The following is a 9,429-nucleotide window of genomic DNA, read 5'->3' as shown; positions in this document are numbered from 1 at the left end:
AAAGCTAAAATATAGAAACAAATATGAGAAATAAATAACAGTAAAGTATTGCACGCTCGATATATGTGAAATTTGCATCTATATATAAGCTTATTAGACGTAATTCAAGCGAATTAAAAGATACAGAATCGCTGGTTGGACACGATGAATTTTTTTAACAACTGCATAAAGTATTTTCATTCGCCTTTCATAATCTTTTGGCCGATATCCTTGCGTTATATATCGTCATCGGCAGATCTTCGGTGTTAATTATAATATCGATCGCGTTAATGGAGCAACCGGCGAATCGCATAATCGGCCATAATTACATAATAACCGAGGACTTATTACGATTCATTATAGTCCACCGTCTACCGCTGTCAGAGGTTCGCGTTCCCATAAATTATGAGTTCGCCAATGTAAGACAGAGCTGATTCTCATGTGCGACACGTTCTCGTCGGGCTATTAAACCGTATAATAAGTAGTCCGCGAAATGATCCTTCCTATATAAGGCGACAGGCCTCAAGGCAGCTCAATCAATCGTTCGACATATCAGAAAAAGCAGGTTCCATATATTTGACGACGTTTACCGGGGGGGGGGGGGAGGAGAAAAAGAACAAGATATATCTCGACCAAGAATATTCGCCTAATTTATTCCGATATTGGATGGGTGTGCATTAAAAGTGCATTAAAATTATTAATTTATTTCACGCTCGTTAGTGCAATATTTAGATGAATTCATTTGCACGACGCCGCCGTATAAGTCTATATATAATAATCGATTTATAATATATCGTTGGCAAATAAAAAAGATCATCTGCTGCATTTCATTACAATTCATTACACACTCGTCTTTCTATTATCCCGCTTTTTGCAATTTTTCCACCCTCTTATTATGCGCCGGTTTTTTTCCGCGTCTCTTTTTATAATTTCAACGACGTTATACCTCGAGAATAAATGCGGTTTCATTACGGGAACATCGCAGGCAGCATTCTCCGTGCCTTTGGGAAAATGCAACAAAAAGTACCATCGGCGTACAGAGAAGAGAGAGAGAGGAGGAGGAGGAAAATAAGGATCGAGAGACGTAGGTATCGCGATTGCACTGCTGACGTTGCGCCGCAGATATTTTCTTATCGCGGGAAACCGAGAGAGAATGCCGCGGATATATGAGAAATAAAATCGCTACGAGGATAAAACGGCGGAAACGGCGAGTGGCTACGCGACCGTGAAGGGGCACCGAGGAGAAATTCGGATATATGAAAAATGCGGACGCGCGAGAGGAAACACGGGAGGACGCGGTGTCGCCGGCTCTTGTAAGTTTTTCACGGCGTGCGAAAACTTCTCGCCGACGTATTATGTCGTTTTCGAGCGCGAAATTACTCGTCGGGCGCGATTCTCCGGCCGGCGGGAAGTTCGCCGTGAATGGCCGCTCGGGAACGCAGACGCGGAAAATGGGAGAAGTTTATATCCTCGCGACCGAATTTTTAATTCGGCCCGATGAGAATGGAAGACGGGGACTTTCAAACTTGTTACGCAAGTTCGAAATTTTAATTTGACCCGGCCGGACGTGGGCACCATTAAAAATTCTATTCGCGCGCGAATGATGACATTTTACCATCGCGCGTATATTCGCGCGCGTAAAACTTGTAGGAATTCGTTATTCGCTTACAGCGCGAGGCCCATTGAATCTTCGAAAGTTTGTCCCGTGACAAGGAAGATTTAGTTCGATTGTTCATATTCGAGATACGCAGGACACTCTCTATGTCGCGATGAAACTTTTCTTCGGACGGAAATTACGTCGCGCTCTTCAAGGCGCGACGAGGAAAACACTTTGCGAGAGAACTGAAGAGCCTGCACGCGAGTACACCCAGATAGCACACATATAGTTCTATGAATATTCTTCTGGAGTGTAAATATTCTTAATTTCAGATTATTTCACTCGAATATTCTATAAATAAATAAATATATATATATTGATTATTACAATTAGAAATGGTATATTTATAACAAAGAAGAACGAATGTTCCACGAATATAAGATAAGTATATAAGAATGAGCTATGGAATATTCCAAATATTCTTGAAGAATATTCTTAAAATGTTCATAGGAGTGTCTTGCGCTATCTGGGTATAGGCGCAGACGACGACACGCGTCTCGGACTGCCGCATTAAGGATACGCCGAGGGGTGGCTTTCGTACGGGTAAATCGCGACAGCTCAGCACTACGAAGAAGCGAGGTGAGGAAGGAACGAGAAAAGACAGAGAGACAGAGAAAGTCCGAGGGGACGAAGGATGAGGTCTTGAGATCCGACATGCTCGCGCCGGTACTCGTGTCTCCTCGCCTTGTAGGAATTTCAGAGGACTTTCGTGTTGGCTCCTTGTTTTCCTCTTTTCGATCCTCCCTCGAAGCTGCCACCATTTCTCTCGCAGTATTCAATACAGTTACATAGTGGGATTCTGGTTGAATTTCAGATCCGACCATCGAGAATTCAGACGCAGCCGTTTTTCTTTATGCCGAGAAAAGAATGAAACGGCGCCTTTTAGTATCTTTAATTGTATTCGCGCTCTCAAGGCTCTGTTAATCGACAGACAAATGTGTTCCCTTATAGAGAGAAAACTAGTCGCGTATTGTAGAATCTGTATTTCCCTGAATTAAAAGAAAACAGTAATTCCGCTGAAATAATTAGAGAATCTGCAACCTATTTCGCGCGACGTTTACATTCGCGATAAATGCGTCGCCCAGTGTTTCGCTTCTCGTCCCTCGCCCTCTGTCAACCCTTGTCGCGCGCATCCTTTCTACGAAACGTTGCCGCGAATTATTCGCCACTCCTGAAAATGCCCTTTTCCATCCCTTTGCAAAAGCCTCGCTCTCGCGCCAATTGTCTGGGAAGTTCAGCCAGTATCACGTTCTCCTAATAGCGCGACGAGATCTGCCTCGGTCTAGATAAGGAACGAGGCGTTCTCGCCCGTAACAGGACGCGAAAGATTTGTTTTTACCTTGCGCCCCGGGAAAACGTCGGGTAAGGTTTCCGTCCGGGGGAGAAAAATTGCGCTGTTCCGTGCCGGATAATCGCGAGGATCGCGAGGGGATGTGTATTACTCCTGGGAGACGGCAACCTTACCGGAACTATGTGAGAAGGGTCAGGTGCCGTCGCGCACCTTCCTTTGCGAACAAACGGCGGAAGCTAAGCTCGCTTTAAAGAAATAAACTCGGCTCCGAAACAGAATACTATCTCGAGAGGAAAGGAGAATTTTTTGCGCCATTAGTCCGATAGCGAATTAGGCAGTGTGCACCAGTGCGCACCGAGTGCACACCTTGTTCAGAGTCTACTCTCATATTTATGGTTATCTCAAGTACTTATCCAAAAACTATTCAGCCAAAGAAATGATCGAATGCTCTACAGACCATTTCACTGGCTAAGAAGTAGTTCGAAAAGTACTTAAGACGATCCTTAAATATAAGAATTGACTGTGAACAAGCCTTAAGCCCGTGTCACACTATAGGTTTGCTTTCTGTTCCTGCACTGGTGAACTAGTGCAGTAAGCTAGAATGAGAAAAAAATACGCTTATTTTACTCTAATTTATTGCACTAGTTCACCAGTGTATAAACAGAAAACAAGCCTTGTCTACTGCGGATCGCGGATCGCAATTCAACCAATCAGGTCCAAGGCTGCCTCGTCTGATTGGCTGCAATGTGATCCACGGTTCGCAATCCGCAACACGTAGTGTGACACGGGCTTTAGTGCGCGTTCAGGGCACTAACTAGTGCAAGCTGCCGAATTCGCTAGGAGTCTTGTATCGGGAGGATGTTTGCGGCTTCGAGATAGACCGCCCCGGATTGTACTTTCCTCGAGATATCTTTCAAGCAAATTCCGTGGTCGTTTTTAAATGTAACTGTTAGATTTCTATATAATATAAAAATTAACTTCCAAAATTATTCCCCGTGTACGCCAATTATTTGTCGCATAAAAGAAGAAAGAACGACACCGATTCTCAAACTGCTCTCCGAGGGGACTTCAGCGACGCGAGAAAATTATGAATATCAACGCAATCGCATCCGTTAATAAAAACATCGACATCTCTGATAAAACGATTGCAAATAGACTGGCAATGTTCCACATCGAGTTTCATCGGAGAGCTTCCCCTTGTCCAACATTTCCGTGAGACAATATCACGTGCCCTTTATGGTCACCGAGCGAATCGTAGCTCCCTTCCGCAAGCCCTCCTTCCGTCATCCCGACGAGAAGTCTCGCGAACGCAGTCTCCGATATCTCCCGGGATAACCATCCACCCGCTCGATCCTGAGCCGAAGCTCTCGACTGCACCCGCGGGATGTATCTCTCTTTCCCCGTCGGAAGATTTTCTTCGCGGGATTAAATCCTAAGAGCCTTTAATTAGATACGTAAGGGACGTCCGGAGGAAAAGAAGAAATAATGGAAATTTAACGATAAGAGACGCCCGACGAATACACGCTGAATATTTCATTATTTGGAATTATGCAACGTTTAATTTAAGACATTCCCTTCCGAGAAGTCGGGGACTTTGATCGCGGGAAATACGGACGCAAAGAGAAAAGCAGCGACGAGAGTCATCATTGTTATCGTCACCGAGTCGTGCTTATTTAGACGCCGATGACATTTAAAAGGGCGCAAACGTGAGCGCGCACTCCAGCCCTTCGTCGCAGTCGCACCGCAGTGCGGGTGTCGTAACTCACGCGCACTTCGCTCCTAAAGGCAGACGGCGGAGCCCAAAGCTGGAGGGCTGTAGTAGAGACGATTAAAACGGCCCTTGTTCCTCGCGCGAACGCACGATGCATCGGCACGCTTGTTTCTCTCCCGTCCCGCCCGGTCGATCCCGTGCCGGGGAAAACTTGCTTCAATCATCGCGTCGAAGACACGGCACCGGGATATCTCGCGCACTCGAGTCGGATCATTAAGCTCGAAAATTACGGGCGCTCCGCCCGGTGGGCGTTGTCGAAAAATTACGATGCCTCGAAGTTCGGCAGGGCGCACACACTCGCCAGTCGTGGGAACGGACTTTCGTTAGGGCTCGCCACACCGCTCCTCAGGTCAGGGTCGCTCGATTGTGTTAACTGCGGTTTGGGACATGCTCTTGGCCCCCGTATTAGTTTGCGTCCCGAATAGTATAGCATATGTGATCTATCGAATGTCCAAGCTGGATGTTTAAGGCTCGGCTGCACCGGCGTTACGTAACTTTAGCTTTGTTCACTCTTCTTCTCCTTCTGTTTCTCTTAGAAAGAGACCAAGAGTCAATTAAGCTAAAGTTAAAGTTACACGACGTTGGTACAGCCGGGCCTAAGATGCTCAAGTAATATTTTCCTTTAAAGAGCACAATTGTAACTAATTAAGATGCTTAGTGAATAAGTTGTATTTTAGTGTCAGATAAAATTACTCGAATGTTAAAATGTATTTTACCTCCTTCTCTCCTCTTATACATTTTATCTAATCTAATAGCGAATTCGGTTGCTCGCACTAGTGCGCACCGAGTGCACACTAAGACCCGTTTACAGTCAATTTTTATATTAAAGAATCGTCTAAAATATTTCTTGAAATATTTTGCAGCCAGTAAAATGTTCTGTATAGCATCCATACGGATTATTTTTAGCTAATTACTCTTTGAACATGTATTTAAGACAAAGTTAGATGTAAAAATTGCCTATAAACAGGCCTTAGGGCCAGTTTCACAAACATCGGTTAACTGTTAACCAGAGTTCAGTCAACTTCCTATCTTTTTCTATTTTGTTATCTAAGAAGAGACAGAGAATCAATTAACCTTCGGTTAGCAGCTAACCGACGTTTGTGAAACTGGCCCTTAGTGTGCACTCAGTGCGCACTAGTGCAAGTAACCGAATCCGCTATGAGTAGTCATCTGATCCAAGTAAATTAGACGAGATATCAAAACAATTTTCAAACTGTTCTCTTTCACGCGCGTGCGAGAGCTTCACTCGTGCACGTTTGTTCCCGTCGACTTTTGTTTCTCTCCCAAGAGTTTAATTGTCATTGCATGTAATTTAAAACGCACGCCTCGCCGATGAACGTCCGGGGATTAAGTAACGAAACGGCTCAAACCGCGTCACGAGTTTATCACAAAGTGAATTCCCTCGAACTCCACGGGCATGACGAAGGAGCGAGCCCCAGCTTTCTAGCGGGGCTATCTGATCGCCGGAAGCGCGACGCACTGGGAACGCAGGTCTTTACGCACGTATACCGCTACGCGCGTTTCCGCCGTGGGCTCCGTCGCGATTCAGTTTCCACCGTCGCGGAAAATCGCGGGACGCGTGCGGCCCCTCCATTTCTGGCGCCTACGGATTCATTCATCGCGCGCGGCCCTCCCGGCTTATTATTCTCTCGCCGGGCTCCTTTCCGCGCGAGGTCACGAGCCACGTAATAGCCGCGAGGAGGCAGGCGCCTCTTTTAGAAATTGCCGGGAGAAATTCGCGGAGAAATTGCGAGACTTACGCCGCGGCGGCCTACGGTGCGCGCCGACCTGCGGGGCACTTTGAATCGTATCGACAAAAGGAATCTCCCGCCTCCAATTGCGGCCGATCGCACGCACTGCGAGAGCGAGATGTATTTTTGCGGAGAAAGCAGGCGGATAGTTTCGGACTAGTGACGATAACGCGTGCCGGCGTGATTACGTAGCAACGACGAAGACACCGCGCGGAACGCAGATAATAGTTTCTTATCAGTGACGATAATGACTGTCGCGTTTGAGAGTCAATTTTATACGCAAATGATACTTTTTTATGATTGGAATAACAAGTGTTGTTCTGTCAAATGTCAAGGCTGGAAATAACTATTGTTCTGCATGTCGCAGGTTTTAATGGACAAACTGTGTCGTTGCGTTTCATTATCGAATGAAAATTAGAAAGACAATTGTAGCAGAAAAATACGAAATAATGTTTGTCCACTCGAGATATGCTAAAGTCGTAATCGATACAGTATAATACGTCGTGCATTATGCAAAGTGCGAGGGATAATTTTACATTTCAAAATGGCCTTGCAAGTCAATGCGAGATTGACATAAGAGATTAAACTTATCATTCCGTAAATGTCAAATTGAATGTTTGCGCAACTTCAATGCGAAATATTGGAATATTAATTCCTGCTATTGCGGTACTTATCGCGCGACTCTCTCTTCTTGCAGTCTCTCGTAGATAAAAAGTCGATTATTAATTATCCGTATATTTTATGTCTCGCTACAACTTCTCGGCGTTTGTGAGCCATCGTATAACATTTATTTCCATCCGTAGAGAAAACACGCTGGTTAGAGCATAAAAATCTTGAAAGATGCGCTATATAATTTCGTAAACTTTCCTGTTCGATACGCGACATACGATTGGAAACGGGGTGTCGAAATAATGACGCATTGAAGCGAAAAACCTGACAAAAACGACTCGGGGACGAACATTACGAAGGAAATCTCTCTCGCTCCGATTTAAATCTCCCGAAGCCCGCTTCTCAATTTCCATCTTATCTCCCGCGTGTACTATCGTTCGGAGCATCCGACGTTTCGGAGCGCGCCCGAGGAACAAAAAGGGTTCGCGGTTTCCAAACCTCGCGGCGTAATAAAATCCGGTTAGAAGCCTCCGACACGCCAAATATTTGAACAATTCCAATCTCCACAGGCCGGATTACGGGCTGCTCGCAAAACGGCACTACGTCACCCCGAGTTCGATCACGCCTGTCGAAAGGGCCTCCCCCCGCGACTCCGATATTACAAATCGCTCCAGATCGCGATCTCTCGCGGGCGCGGAGGGAGACGGAGGGAGAGCCGCATCTCGCGACGCATTACGCACACCCTCCGTCGTAGCGCTGGGCCCCTCCGTGCGCCCGTCAACCCCCTCGCATCGCGGATTCGTACCTTTTTCTCCATCGAACGTCATCCCCCATCGGTTGCGGCGTGCCGCGTCGCGCTACCGCCTGGCGAATTCACAATTTTCCAACTGTTCACAAATGCAATTGCGTACTCGCACTCGATCCTCGCGCACTGTCTCCGATCGCGACGCGAGCGAGCGAGCGGCGAGCGGGAAACGAGCGGGACGAGCTACCTCCGGACGCGACGGTAGCTCGACGGAGACTGAGCACTGCTGCCGGCTACCGAGAGGGAATAGTGGGAGGTCGGCAGGGCCGTAGGGAAAGGGTGCCTCGACTCGACGTGCGTGCGATGCACCCCGAGGGGATATCGATATCAAGGGAACGTCCTGTCCGCGAATTACCGGATTTTTGTAGAACGCCCGCGGGTGGACTAAACGCCGCTCTCTCTCTTTCTCTATCGGGAGCCACGTGCACCGAATGGGGTAGAATTCCACGGGATGTCCGCATCGTTTGCGTTTTCCGGTGTAGACGACGCTTGGGAAATTTCCGGCAGAAGAGGACAACAGAATATTCATCGCCTTTTCGGGGTGTAGTCGGAAAATTGCGAGACGCAGAGAAATGTAAATGTTACGAAGAATATAAAGATGGAAAGAAGCGCACACGTTTAGACTTTGTCCTTGGAAACGGGACAGTTTTTCTCCAGGGTCGAATCAAGCTTATGCAAGCAATTCTTATGTGATTCCAGTGAAATTTCCCCTTGCTAATTACTTAGTGTACGCGTTTCACCCCTAAAATATCGTTTCAGTAATTTATCAGCAGGCGCAAACAAATAGAATTCAAATTATTAGATTTCGACGATCGAGTTCGACGCGGGGTTAACCCACGTTAATAAATAGTTATTCATACGTCACCCGAAACCTACACCCCTTTCATATTACGTTTCTCGATTGCAACGATACGTGCAACAAATCCTGTATCGCCCACGCAATTTCACGCGGTCACGTCATCGTCGTTTGTTCCGCCCGCCCGTTCGGACGACGCGTGTGCGTAATCGCCGTCGGGTCCAAAAAGGAGAGGAGAGGAAAAAAAAAAAGCTGCGCCATAAAATCCGCGCGCCCTTGTTGCCGCGCGCGATGTCACTCACTCGGTCGAAGGGATCATCCCGGGGACTCTCCCCTCGTATCACCCTTCTTCGGAGGGTGGCGTTTCTGCGCTCACTCCCGCTCACATGCACCCGATTAGCATACGGCCGGCCGGCTTGCGTTGGCGGTGTCTCGATGAAGCGGAAAATCGAGGCACCGAGCGACGGGCCACGGTGCAGGGCTCGGCTCACGTGGCCCTTAAAAAACATTGCGCAAAAGAGCAAATGACGACGGCGCGAGAGATCCCGTATTTATACAGGGTGTTCCAGGAGGAAGGGTCAATATTCTTGGAGGTGACAGTATCGGTCGTTTTAAGCAACAATGTTCATATGAATATATGTCCCATTTCCCACTGTTTCCGGGATAGAGCTATTCGAATGTCTCGTGTAGAGACCCTCTAATCAGAGTTGTCCGCCATGTTTAGTCAAATTCAAAGAGAGAGAGAGAGAGAGAGAAGCACAAATATCTCA

At 47.0% G+C, this 9,429-nt stretch overlaps 1 protein-coding gene across 2 annotated transcripts in view; it reads right to left on the bottom strand.

Moving 5' to 3' along the window:
• Positions 1 to 9,429, bottom strand: part of LOC105562901 — a 100,730-nt gene that overhangs the window by 55,335 nt on the left and 35,966 nt on the right. Inside the window, exon 1 of one of the 2 annotated variants that reach the window (XM_012014063.1) lies at positions 7,864 to 9,426. The exons of the other annotated variant lie outside the window; for it this stretch is intronic. The gene's annotated coding sequence lies outside the window, so the exon portion shown is untranslated. Of the gene's footprint in view, positions 1 to 7,863; positions 9,427 to 9,429 lie in introns of those variants that run through there. 2 annotated transcript variants of the gene reach the window in all.

Source organism: Vollenhovia emeryi, unplaced genomic scaffold (genome assembly GCF_000949405.1).
Source record: "Vollenhovia emeryi isolate VEMERY1.0 unplaced genomic scaffold, V.emery_V1.0 DF939182.1, whole genome shotgun sequence".
Classification (NCBI taxonomy): domain Eukaryota; kingdom Metazoa; phylum Arthropoda; class Insecta; order Hymenoptera; family Formicidae; genus Vollenhovia; species Vollenhovia emeryi.
This window is presented reverse-complemented; position numbering and strand designations above follow the sequence as displayed.